This window comes from Macaca mulatta, chromosome 19, assembly GCF_049350105.2.
Source record: "Macaca mulatta isolate MMU2019108-1 chromosome 19, T2T-MMU8v2.0, whole genome shotgun sequence".
Lineage (NCBI taxonomy): Eukaryota > Metazoa > Chordata > Mammalia > Primates > Cercopithecidae > Macaca > Macaca mulatta.
Window position 1 is genome coordinate 64,433,144 of NC_133424.1, and position 14,538 is coordinate 64,447,681.

The 14,538-nt window shown below is 43.0% G+C and overlaps 1 pseudogene; it reads left to right on the top strand.

Annotated features, from left to right (window-relative positions):
* On the top strand, nt 9,892-10,826 carry MACMULV1R-PS1043 (vomeronasal 1 receptor macMulV1R-ps1043 pseudogene; annotated as a pseudogene).

Consider the following 14,538-nt stretch of genomic DNA (forward strand, 5'->3'; position numbering starts at 1 on the left):
AATATCGCAGGAATACAAAAGGTCATAAGACAACATTATCCACAATTATATGCCAACAAGTTAGACAATCTAAAAGAAGTGGAGAAATTTCTAGAAAGAGAAAACCTGCTAAGACTGAATCATGAGGAAATAGAAAATATCTTTCATTAATGCAGCATCAAGGAAAACAAATTAGGCCAGGTACAGTGGCTCACCCTTGTAATCCCACCACTGTGGGAGGCTGAGGCAGGCAGATCACTTGAGGTGAGGATTTTGAGGCCAACCTGGCCAACATGGCAAAACGATGTCTTTACTAAAAATACAAAAATTAGCTTGTTTGGTGGTGCATGCTTGTAATCCCAGCTACTTGGGAGGCTGAGGCACAATAATCACTTTAACCCGGGAGGTGGAGGTTGCAGTGAGCCTAGATCGCACCACTGCACATCAGCCTGGGCAACAGAGGGAGACTCTTGTCTCAAAATAAAAATAAAAAATAAAAAAAAATAAAAAAAAAACTGAAAACAAATTAAAAATCGGAACTGACCAAGAATGAGAAACGAGATTCAATCAGCAATAAAACACTCGCATCCAAGTAAAGTCCAGGATGTGATGTGTTCTTTGAAGCATTCTACCAAACATTAAGAAGAGAGTAATGCCAATCATTCTCAAATTCCTTCAAAATATTTAAGAGTAGAAAACATTTCCATTCTCTTTTTTGAGGCCAGCATTACCCTGATGCCAAAGCTACACACAAGAATACTACAAGAAAAAGCTACAGGTCAACATTCCCTATGAACTTAGATACAAAAATCCTCAACAGAATACTAGCAAAGAAAAAAAAAATTGGCCTGCATGGTGGCTTCACACCGGTAATCCCAGCATTTTGGGAGGCTGAAGCGGGTGGATCGCCTGAGGTCAGGAGTTTGAGACCAGCCTGGCCAACATGGTGAAACTCTGTCTCTACTAAAAATACAAACATTAGCTGGGCGTGCTGGCAGGTGCCTGTAATCCTAGCTACTCAGGTGGCTGAGGCAGTGAGCCCAGATAGTGCCATTGCACTCCAGCCTGGGTGGCAGAATGAGACTCCATTTCAAAAAAAAAAAAAAAAAAAAAAGAAAGCAACATATTAAAGGATTATTTACCATAATGAAGTGGTAGGTTATCCCTGGAAGAAGGATGGGTCAACCTATGCAAATCTGTGATTGTGATGCTCCACATACGAAGAATGAAGACATAATCCATATGAGCATCTCAACAGATTCACTGAATGCATTGGACAAAATTCAATATTCTTCCATGATGAAAACTCTCATCAAATTAGGTATAGAAGGAATGTACCTCAGCACAACAAAGGCCACATATGACCAACCCACAGCTAATACTATGCCCAAAGATAAACAGTTGAAAGCCTTGCCTCTATGATTAGGAACAGGACAAGGATGCACACTCTCACCACTTTTATTTAACATAGTGGTGAATGTCCTTGCCAGAGTAATTAGGCAAGAAAAAGTGATATAAAACATTAAAATAAAAAAGAAAGAAGTGAAGAAGTGAAATTATTCTTGTTTGTTAATGACCTTATACACAGAAAACTCAAGACTAAACAAAAATACTGTTAGAAATAATAAGTGAGGCCGGGCGCGGTGGCTCAAGCCTGTAATCCCAGCACTTTGGGAGGCCGAGGCGGGCGGATCACAAGGTCAGGAGATCGAGACCACAGTGAAACCCCGTCTCTACTAAAAATACAAAAAATTAGCCGGGCGCGGTGGCGGGCGCCTGTAGTCCTAGCTACTCAGGAGGCTGAGGCAGGAGAATGGCGTGAACCCAGGAGGCGGAGCTTGTAGTGAGCCGAGATCGCGCCACGGCACTCCAGCCTGGGCAACAGCGTGAGACTCCGTGTCAAAAAAAAAAAAAAAAAAGAAATAATAAGTGGGGCCGGGCGCGGTGGCTCAAGCCTGTAATCCCAGCACTTTGGAAGGCCAAGACGGGCGGATCACGAGGTCAGGAGATCAAGACCATCCTGGCTAACACGGTGAAACCCCGTCTGTACTAAAAAATACAAAAAACTAGCCGGGCGAGGTGGCGGGCGCCTGTAGTCCCAGCTACTCGGGAGGCTGAGGCAGGAGAATGGCGTGAACCCGGGAGGCGGAGCTTGCAGTGAGCCGAGATCCGGCCACTGCACTCCAGCCTGGGCGACAGAGCAAGACTCCGTCTCAAAAAAAAAAAAAAAAAAAAAAGAAATAATAAGTGATAATAAATGAACTTTAAAGTTTGAAGATATGAAGTTGGTGAGCAAAATTTGTTGCATTTTTATATACTAACAATGAACTCTCTGTAAAGAAATCAAAACAATCTTATTTTCAATAACCAGAAAAACAATAAAATACATAGAAGTGATTTTATCTAAAGAGATGTATAATCTGTAAGCAGAAAATTATAAAATGTTGATAAAACAATGAAGAATATACGAAAAAATGAAAAGATATGTCATGGTTGGGAATTGGAAGAATTAACAATGTTAAAATGTCCATCTAACCAAAGCATACTAATCAATCTGCAGATTCAGTGCAATCCCTATCAAAATTCTAATGATACTATTCACAGTAATAGAAAAAAAATCTTGAAATTCATATGAAACCCCAAACCCCCCAAATTTTCCAAAGTAATCTTGGGTAAAGGAAACAAAGCTGTAACACTACCTGATTTCAATATCTACTCCAAAGCTATACTAATCAAAACACATGACACTGGCATAAAAACATACACATGGACCAATGGGATGGAATAGAGAGCTCAGCAATAAACCCTTGCATTCATGGTCAATTGACTTCAACAACAGTGCCAAGAACACATGATGTGGAAGGATGCATTTGGATATCTACATAGAAAAACAATAACATTGTTTTTTTAATCCGATTTTTATTCAAATATTGCCTCAAAATGCATTAACAACTTAAACTATAAGGTCTGAAACTATAAAACTACTAGAATTCATAGGAGGAGAGCTACATCATATTTGTCCAAGCAATGATTTTTGGATATGACCCTAAAAGTACAGTCAATGAAAGCAAAAATAGACAACTGGGATTATATAAAAAACTGTACAGCAAAAAGTTGGGGTGGTAGGCCGGGCGCGGTGGCTCAAGCCTGTAATCCCAGCACTTTGGGAGGCCGAGGCGGGCGGATCACAAGGTCAGGAGATCGAGACCACAGTGAAACCCCGTCTCTACTAAAAATACAAAAAATTAGCCGGGCGCGGTGGCGGGCGCCTGTAGTCCCAGCTACTCAGGAGGCTGAGGCAGGAGAATGGCGTGAACCCAGGAGGCGGAGCTTGCAGTGAGCCGAGATCGCGCCACTGCACTCCAGCCTGGGCAACAGCGTGAGACTCCGTCTCAAAAAAAAAAAAAAAAAAAAAAAGTTGGGGTGGTGGTTGTGAAGAAATTTTGATTAGTACAAAGATATGGTTAGAATGAATAAGTTCTATTGTTAGCACAGTAGAGATTATTGTTAACAATACATTTCAAAATAGCTAAGAGACGATCTAAAATGTTCTCAACGCAAATAAATGATAAGCATTTAATATGATGGGTATCCTAAATTCCTTGATTAATTCATTTTTTGCTTCAATACATGGGATCTTGCTCTGCCACCCAGTGGCGATCATGGCTCACTGCAGCCTTGAACTCGGCCCAAGGGATTTTTCCACCTCAGCCTCCACAAGTGCTCAGATTACAGGCAGGCATAAGCCACCTTGCTCAGGCAAAAGGGCCAAAGGGTGGATCACCGAAAGGTGTTATGTGAGAAATTTTGTGCTGCTACCCAAATCCAAATATCGAAGTGCCCCAAATCTCCAGTACCTTAGAATGTGACTGTATTTTGAAATAGAACATTTGAAGGGCGATTACATTAAAATGAGGGTGTTAGAGTGGGATCCAATCAATCTGACTGATGCTCCTATAGAAAGGGAAAGTATGGACACAGAGAGAGACACCACAGTGTTGTGCACATAAAGACTTTGAGGACACTTCATAATGGTGACCATCTGCACGCCAAGGAGAAAACAACAAGCCTGCCTTCACCTCAATCTTGAACTTCCAGTCTCCACAACAGTAAGAAAATTAATTTCTGTTGTTTATGCTACCCAGTCAATGGCATTTTGTTATGGCAGCCTGAGTGGATTAATACACAAGGTAAGAATCTGCCTTTTCTTTTTTCTTTTCTTTTCTTATTTTATTTTATTTTATTTATTTTTTTGAGACAGGCTCTCTCTCTATCGCCCAGGCTGGAGTGCAGTGGCACCATCTCGGCTCACTGCAACCTCTGCCTCCTGGGTTCAAGCGATTGTCCTGCCTCAGCCTCCCCAGTAGCTGGAATTACAGGGACCCGCCACCACGCCTGGCTATTTGTTTTTTTTTTTTTTTTTTTTTGAGACGGAGTCTCGCTCTGTCGCCCAGGCTGGAGTGGAGTGGCGCGATCTCCGCTCACTGCAAGCTCCGCCTCCCGGGTTCACGCCATTCTCCTGCCTCAGCCTCCCGAGTAGCTGGGACTACAGGCGCCTGCCACCTCGCCCGGCTAGTTTTTTGTATTTTTTAGTAGAGACGGGGTTTCACCATGTTAGCCAGGATGGTCTCGATCTTCTGACCTCGTGATCCGCCCGTCTCGGCCTCCCAAAGTGCTGGGATTACAGGCTTGAGCCACCGCACCTGGCTGGCTATTTGTATTTTTAATAGAGACGGAGTTTTGCCATGTTGCCCAGGGTGGTCTCAAACCCCTGACCTCAAGTGATCCACACGCCTCAGCCTCCCGAAGTCCTGGGATTACAGGTGTGAGCCACTGCACCCAGCAGAATCTCCCTTTTCAGTGCTGATACCTCTATGAGTTTCTCATAATATCTCATTCTCATTAGTTCCAGGTTCCCAGTCTCTGAGGTTCTTACAGCTTGACCCTCTCAGGAGAGGCTTCACAGGGAGGCATAAAGAAAACAGAACCTGGGGATACATCTCCCATTATATTGTTTGCCCATCTGCAGGAATTAAAGGATAACAAAGTCAGCAAGGGGTCTTCTCCATTAGAGGGAAACTATTGAGATGCAGCGTGAAGAGTATTGATTGGTTTTAGAGGCAGAACTTCCTGTTACTGACTTTGGACAAATGGTAACTTTTCTAAGTCTGAATCTTCCAGTGATATAGCATGTTGTTGTCATTCCTCGCAGGGATACTGTGAGTCTCCCAGGGCATTCTGCATGTGAAAGGAGGTGGTAAATATAAATCACTGCACATGTGTGAGGCTTCATATTATAGTCATAGATGTTTTCATCTTCTTCCTGATTTCTGATGCTCACAGAATCTAAAATTACAGGATTTAACCAAAAAGGGCATTTTTCTCAACCTTCTGTAAAATCTCTTTGTTCTTAATTTTCACCACATGAGAAGCAGCCTTCTATCTTCTAGCTCTGACATTATTCAGTGTATGGGTCTTAATTTAGAAAAGTGACCGAGTGATGATACAGAGAGGCCAATGGATTTTTAAAGGAAAGGCAGGGCAGAGCAGGGTACACGGTTTAGGATTGGCCAGATTGAAGCATTTCTGAGGGCCTTGGGGAAAGGGGCTGTTCCTAGTTCTCTAGTACCTGACTTTGTGTTGACTTAGGACAGCAGAATATTGGCTTGGTGTCTGAGAGTTTGACAAGGAGAGGGTTGGGGCATGGGCTCTGGGTGGGTAAATTTTCATAGGAAAGGCTGGATTCAGGAAACCCACTTCTACCTCTAAGAATTTGCTAGCCCCAAGATGGGCAGTCTCTGCCTGGTCAGGGATGACACAGTCACAGCACCAAGAACACAGAAAATAAGGAAATATAATAAATATAATTAGTCCTGTGATGGACAGGTGCCAAACAGACAAATACAAAATCTAAAGAAACATATTTAAAACAGAGTTTGTCACAAAAAGAAAGAGAAATCCTGGGTTTTTTTTTTTTTTTTCCAAAAACTTCTAGTCTTTTTTTTTTTTTTTTTTTGAGACAAAGTCTCACTCTTGTCCCCCAGGCTGGAGTGCAATGGCGTGACCTTGGCTCACTGCAACCTCCACCTCCCGGATTCAAGCTATTCTCCTGCCTCAGCCTCCCGAGTAGCTGGGATTACAGGCACTTGCCACCAGGCCCGACTAATTTTTGTATTTTTAGGAGAGACAGGGTTTCACCATGTTGACCAGGCTGGTTTTGAATTCCTGACCTCAGATGATCTGCCTGCCTCAGCCTCCCACAGTGCTGGGATTACAGGTGCCTGCCACCAGGCCCAGCTAATTTTTGTATTTTTAGTACAAACGGGGTTTCACCATGTTGGCCAGGCTGGTCTCGAAAGCCTCACCTCAAGTGATCTACCTGTCTCGGCCTGCCAAAGTGCTGGGATTACAGGCATGAGCCACCATGCCTGGCCGTAATTGAACTTTTGAAAGAGTTTGTTCTTTCTCTGACAGGAATAGATTGTCTTGTCCACATGCTTTTCTCCTACACCTGTGTTCAGGACTTGGGGAGTCTTTTCCTCTGAAATAGGAGGTCCTGGTACCACATTTCCTTAGTGAAGCTCTACTGATTTCCATCTCATCAGATCATCTCTCTCTTCAGTATGGGCTAAATTCTTACTAGATCTCTGCAAGCTGCAGCTTTGAGGCCCAATGCTCCAAATACACCCAGCTGCTCCTCCTGTGAGTGTCCATGTAGAGGGCACTCAGCACATGGGAAGCTGCCACAGGTCTAACAAGCACAGTCTGGGGATGATGCAGTGACACCTCAAAAGCCACCATCTCTGGGCACAGTCATTATTTCACACCTGTAACCCCAGCACTTCGGGAGGCCGAGGTGGGCAGATCACTTGAGGCCAGGAGCTGGAGACCAGCCTGGCCAACATGGTGAAACCCCATCTCTACGAAAAATATGAAAATTAACCAGGTGTGGTGGTGCAGGTCTGTAATCCCAACTACCTGGGAGGCTGAGACACGGGAATTACTTGAACCCAGGAGGTGGAGGTTGTAGTGTGCCGAGATCATGCCACTGCACTCCAGCCTGGGTGACAAAGCGAGGCTGTCTCAAAAAAAAAAAAAAAAAAAAAAAAAGGATTTTTCCTATGTTATAATTGCCAAATATAGCAGCAAAAACATCACAAAGAAAAGAAGATAGGATACTTTTCTGCTGTATTCATGACAAAATCAAATCAGAGGGTCAATGTCTACAACATTGTTATTATTCCCTAACATGTCCTGTGTTTCTTTCTTTTTTTTTTTTTTTTGAGACGGAGCCTATATCTGTCACCCAGGCTGGAGTGCAGTGGTGCGATCTCGACTCACTGCAACCTCCACCTCCCGGGTTCACTCCATTCTCCTGCCGAGTAGCTGGGACTACAGGCGCCCGCCACAACGCCCGGCTAATTTTTTGTGTTTTTGGTAGAGACGGGGTTTCACCTTATTAGCCAGGATGGTCTCGATCTCCTGATCTCATGATCCACCTGCCTCCGCCTCCCAAAGTGCTGGGATTACAGGCGTGAGCCACTGCGCCCGGCCTGTCCCGTGTTTCTTAATCTGTGACTCTATAAGTTTTCTCCTGTACAGACATAAGTGGAAGGTCATTCATAATCTTAGCACCAATATTCCCTACCCACACCAAAATTATTTTAACTCCTTTTGGTCATACGTATTTTTATCAAATTAAAGACCCATCACAGGTTATAAATCACAGCTCATTGGAATTTTGCAAACAAACATAGCTCTTTATGCAATATATAGATGCAAAAACAGAACATTGTTCTGTTCACAAGAAGCTCCTTCTTTGCCCTCTAAGTCACTACCCACGACATTATAATTCTGTTGTTTCTATTTGCAGGAGTGGAACTCTTGAGATTTTGGTTTACATCTCTTCTGGTATTTAAGGGATTAGATTATTTTGGCCTGTTTGCTACTATATATAAATGGAATCAACATGAATTCTTTTATATTTAGCTTTTATATCCATTCCATTAGAATTTGTTTTGTGTGAACATACCTTAATTATTGCATTCTATTGGTGATATTCATTAGCATTGGTTCCTATGATTCCACTGTATGAATAATCAGATGATTGAGTCATACTATTTTGTTTGTTTTTTACTTTTGTTTGTTTGTTTTTGACACAGAGTCTCGGCTCTTGTCACCCATGCTGGAGGGCAATGGCATGATCTCGGCTCACTGCAACCTCCGCCTCCCGGGTTCAAGTGATTCTCCTGCCTCAGCCTCCTGAGTAGCTGGGATTACAGGTGCCCGCCACAACACCCGGCTAATTTTTTTGTGTGTTTTTGGTAGAGATGGGGTTTCACCATGTTGGCCAGGCTGGTGTTGAACTTCGGACCTCAGGTGATCCACCCATCTTGGCCTCCCACAGTGCTGGGATTACAGGCATGAGCCACAGTGCCCAGCCCAGTTATACTATTGTTAAAGGGTATGTGGTAATTTTGAGTTTGTGGGTTTTATAAGTAATGAATAATCCTACTTATATAAACTATGTAACTTGTCTTTTGGTGATATATATGTGTGTATGTGTGTGTGTGTGTATATATATATATATATGAATTTATGATGGATAAATTCACAGAAGTGATATTATTGCAGCATAAATTGACATCTGGTAGGCTTACGTAGCCACTACCAAACAGTTTTCCAAAATGCTTGTATCCATTTCAGCACCCACCAGCAGTGCATGAGTTCTGGGTTTATTTACATCCTTGCCACACTTAATATTTTCTGTGATTTTCTTTTTTTCTTTTTTCTTTTTCTTTCTTTTTTTTTTTTTTTTTTTTTTGAGACAAAGTCCCACTCTGTCACCCAGGCTGGGGTGCAATGGTATGTTCTCAGCTCTCACATCACTGCAACCTCCACCTCTTGGGTTCAAGTGATTCTCCTGCCTGAGCCTCCTGAGTAGCTGGGATTACAGGTGCCTGCCACCATGCCCAGCTAATTTTTGTATTTTTAGTAGAGACAGGGTTTTGCCATGTTGGCCAGGTTGGTCTCGAACTCCTGACCTCAGGTGATCCACCCTCCTTGGCCTCCCAAAGTGCTGGGATTACAGGTGTGAGCCACCATGCTGGGCCATTTCCTGTCATTTTCATTTGCACTTACTCTTTGGTGTATGAGGGTAGTAGGTATCCGTTTCATTTGAATTTTCCTGATTACTGAAGACATTGAGTACTTTTCACATATTCCTTAGCCACTGACTAACTTGCTTTTTACAGTTTCAAGAGGAACATTTTGCCCATTTTGTAACCTCTTGTGTGGTTTGTTAAAGTTCTTTCATGATGGATACAAGTCTTCATCTGTCTCTCTGTCTCTCTCTGTCTCCTCCCCTACATGTCCCTATGTGTATGTTTTTTGCTAAGAAGGCCCAATAGTTTTAAGATAATCTTTATTTAATTTATATGGCTAATGTGTTTTGTTTTTTGTAAGAAATATTTTCTCCTTAGACCACAGATAATAGGCTCTTCTCCCCTTAAAACCTTTATAATTTAGTTTAAACTGCTGGATCAACAGTCCAGTCAGACTTGATTTATTATATGATGTAGGTAATGTTTGAGGTTTTTCTTTCTCAAATATGACTAGGATACATTCCAGGTTATTCCGAAAATGTTAGATATTGCTCTCTGTCCATTTGCTCCCACTTGTCATTTTTTTACACAGGTTATTGCTGCCTTATTCTTAGTGTTGACTTCTCCATAAAGTGCTCTCGTCCTGTTCTTTGAAGTCTTTGGTGATCTCAGAAGAGCATATCTCCAATGTTATACTTGGTGTCAAAACTTTGCAATGAGCCATTTTGCTCAGAGGAATGATTGCTGCTATAATTTAAAGGAAAGTGTGCTGAATGACAGAACATCTTCCAGGGACGTGGCAATAGGAATGATGTTCTTATCACAGACAACCGTTGGAATCCTGGGCAATTTATCTCTTCTTTACCATTATCTCTTCCTTGACCACACCGTATGCAGGCTGAGGTGCACAGATTTGATTTTCAAGCACCTGGCTATAGCCAACTGCTTGATCCTTCTCTATAATGGAGTTCCCCAGACAATAGTAGCCTTTGGATTGAAATATTTCATCAATGATTTTGAATGCAACCTTCTTTTGTATGTTCAGATAGTGGGCAGGGGAGTGTCCATTGGCAACACCTGCCTCTTGAGTGTCTTCCAGACCATCATGATCAGCCCTGTGAACTCTTGTCTGAAGGATCTTAAAGTAAAAGCTCCAAAGTATATTGGCTTCTCAATTTCCCTTTGCTGGATCCTACACATGGTAGTCAATTTTATTTTCCTCATATGTTTTTTGTACTTGTCGAGCAAATGGATCCCCCCAAACATCTTGAAGACAAGAGATTTGGGATACTGTTTTGTACTTGATCATGAGAAGATCATGAGAAAATCACTGGCTCCGTGTATACAGCATTGATAGTGCTTCTTGAAGTTTTATTTTCTGTGCTTATAATCTGGGCGAGTGGCTCAATGATTTTCATTCTGTACAGGCACAAGCAGCAGGTCCAGTACATTCACAGAACTCATGCTTCTCCTGGATCCTCCCCCGAGTCCAGAGCCACCAAAAGCATCCTCGTCCTGGCGAGCACCTTTGTATCTTCCTACACCCTCTCCTCCATGTTTCACACTTCTATCGCCCTCTTTCATAATCTCAGCTGGTGGTTGGCAAACATCTCTAAATTAATTTCTCTATGTTTTCCAACTGTCAGCCCCTTTCTGCTCATGAGCTGTGATTCCAATGTGTCCAGGCTCTTTTTTGTCTGGACGAGGAATAAAAAATTCCATCATGTTATTAGAAAGACATAAACTTTATATTTTTGCACAGTGTTGAGTAGTTTATTTGCTCATCATCCTCAAAAAGTCGATATAGAAATTGAAGGAGAAGCCACATTAATTTCTGGGATAAACCCTCATGGTTATTGGAGTTTCTTCCACTGGCTGAATGTGGTACCTCCATGAGCAGAGTGGAGTTGATTTAAGCAGGTTAGCCTAATTCTGGTGTGTATTATCCCGTTTACAGCAGTCTTAATCAAATGTTACTTGAGGGAACTAAATGTGTTTTGTTTTACCTCCTGCATCTGACGAATTGGGGTGGTTTAGTACACGATGTACCGATGAAAATATTTGCCAAAAGTAAATATGGTGAAGAAATGGGTGGTGGATGAAGTTGTAAGACAATTCTCTGTGGGCTACCTGTACATGTGCAGATCTTATAGGCAGAGACACGTGCAATTTGCTCTGGACTTTCTTTTCATGAACGTTTATACTAATAAGGAGACTTGAATGATAGAGATAGTGTTACCTTTTTGGGGTACAGGACAGATGTGTTTGCTGTACAGAGTAATAAGAGACTCCAGCCAAGAAATAGCAATATCCCCCAAAGTCAAGAATTTTGGAGCTCAGGGAAAAAATTAAGCCTGAGAAGTCTCCTGATCCTCAACCCATATCAAGAAAAGCCCTCAGGCTGGGCATGGTAGCTCACGCCTGTAATCCCAGCATTTTGGGAGGCCGAAGTGGGTGGATCACCTGAGGTCAGGAGTTCAAGACCAGCCTGGCCAACATGGTGAAACCCTGTTTCTACTAAAAATAAAAAAAAAAATTAAAAAATAAAAAAATTTAGCTGGGCGTGGTGGTGGGCGTCCATAATCCCAGCTACTCGGGAGGCTGAGGCAGGAGAATTGCTTGAACCTGGGAAGGCGGAGGTTGCAGTGAGCCAAGATTGTGCCACTGCACTCCAGTCTGGGTGACAACAGTGAAACTCTTTGCTTCAGATCATAGAAGTCAATGCTAAACGTTGTTTTGTGGCAACATAGCTATTTAGCAATATTGCATAATATAGATATCTGTCTTGTACAGATCCCAAAATCTATCCCAGATACTGCATCTTCAAAAAATAATGCTGGCCGGGCGCAGTGGCTCACCCCTGTAATCTCAGCACTCTGGGAGGCCGAGGTGGGCGGATCACGAGGTCAGGAGATGGAGACCATCCTGGCTAATAAGGTGAAACCCCGTCTCTACTAAAAATACAAAAAATTAGCTGGGCATTGTGGCGGGCGCCTGTAGTCCCAGTCACTTGGGAGGCTGAGGCAGGAGAATGGCGTGAACCCAGGAGGAGGAGCTTGCAGTGAGCCAAGATTGCGCCACTGCCCTCCAGCCTGGGCAACAGCGGGAGACTCCATCTCAACAACAACAACAACAACAAAATGCTGACTTAGGGCACCGTGGAGTGTGCCTGGAGTCCCAGCTACTTAAGAGGCTGAGGCAAGAGGATTTCTTGAGCTCAGGAGTTCATATGCAGCCTGGAAATCACAGTGAGACCCTGCCTCTAAGAAAAAAAAATAATAATTGAAGTAAAATATGCTGATATGGGTCGGGTGCAGTGGATCACGCCTGTAATCCCAGTGCTTTGGGAGGCCAATGTGGGCAGATCACGAGGTCAGGAGTTGGAGACCAGCCTGGCCAATATGGTGAAACTGCGTCTCTACTAAAAATACAAAAAATTAGCTGGGCATGGTGGCAGGTGCCTGTAATCTCAGCTACTCGGGAGGCTAAGGCATGAGAATCGCTTGAATCCCAGAGGCGGAGGTTGCAGTGAGCGGAGGTCACGCGGCAGCCCTCCAGCCTGGGCGACAGCGCGAGATTCCGTCTGAAAAAAATTAAAAAAAATGCTGATATGTCATCTTGTATCCATCTTTGTGACACATCACTATATTATTCTCATTTTAACCTGTTAATATTTTAAATATGTTCATTTTCATATCTAAACATGATCATACTTCAAGATGGATGAAGGGATCCAAAAGTAGGGATCTAAGACCGGGTGCTGAGTCTCACGCCTGTAATCTCAGCACTCTGCAGGCCAAGGTGGGCAGATGATCACCTGAGGTCAGGAGTTTGAGACCAGACTGGCCAACATGGCAAAACTCCCTCTCTACTAAAAATACAAAAATTAGCCAGGCGTGGTGGCACGCACCTGTAATCCCAGCTACTCCAGAGGCTGAGGCAGGAGAATTGCTTGAACCCAGGAGGTGGAGGTTGCAGTAAGCTGAGATCGTGCCACTGTACTCCAGCTTGGGTGACAGAGTAAGACTCTGTCTTAAGAAAAAAAAAAGTTGGGGAGGTGAGATATGACAGAAAAACATACTTATTAGTACCTGTTAATGCAAAAATATTGCCATAAAATTATTGGCGGCAGATGTAAGGCTATTTAAAATTTGATAATCTAGTTTTACTTCTATCACCGTTCTATAAAAGAATAATCTGCCTACCAAATACACTTAGAATTACTGCAGAATTATTCTTTAGATCAATAAATAACAATTGTCTTCCGAAGACTATTTTAAGGGCTTTATTATCTAGAGGTGCCAGCACATTGGAGAAACGAAAACAAACAAGATTTAAAAGAGATGACAATTTTAAAATAAAAAGTATGTTTTCTTATTACTTTCAGAATGCACCTAAAGTGAATCTGAAATTACAGTATTTTTAGAAAATATTGACCTAAGCATATTTCAAAGGTGTTTAAAATAACTCGTGTGGAATAGAACAAGTGAAAGGAAGAAGTAATTTACATATACTTTTAAAAGCTTTTGCTTATTTATTTATTTAGACGGAGTTTTGCTTTTGTCGCCCAGGCTGGAGTGCAATGGCGATCTCGGCTCACTGCAACCTCCGTCTCCAGGGTTCAAGCAATTCTCCTGCCTTAGTCTCCCAAGTAGCTGGGATTATAGGCGTGTGTCATCACGCCCGGCTAATTTTTGTATTTTGAGTAGGGGCGGGGTTTCTCCATTTTGGTCAGGCTGGTGTCGAATTCCTGACCTCCAGTGATCCGACCTCCTCGGCCTCCCAAAGTGCTGGGATTACAGGCGTGAGCCACTCGCCCAGCCTCTACTGCTTTTTTAAAAGCAACAGTTGGTGACCTGACTTCTCACTGGCCTTATCCCTCCACGCCCCAGAGGTGTCCCTAGGAAACTCTTTGGAACTCTATTCTCCAGAGTGAACGGGGAACAGAAATGGAGAGGATTTCTATGCTATTCTGTGGGGCATCAGCATGAAATTACACATTCCGCACAGGCTGAGTTTGCATATTGTATTTTAGTTTGCATTCCTTTCACAGGCAATTTAAGGGTTTTTCAATTACATTTCTAAATTTTAATTGAATTCCTTAATTTTATTTATTTTTTTGTTTTGTTTGTTTTTTTTTGAGACGGAGTCTTGCTCTGTCGCCCAGGCTGGAGTGCAGTGGCACGATCTCGGCTCACTGCAAGCTCTGCCTCCCGGGTTCACACCATTCTCCTGCCTCAGCCTCCCGAGTAGCTGGGACTACAGGCGCCCGCCACCATGCCTGGCTAATTTTTTGTATTTTTAGTAGAGACGGGGTTTCACCGTGTTAGCCAGGATGATCTGGATCTCCTGACCTCGTGATCCGCCCGCCTCGGGCTCCCAAAGTGCTGGGATTACAAGCGTGAGCCACCGCGCCAGGCCTGAATTCCTTAATTTTAATTGTGGGAACTTTCCT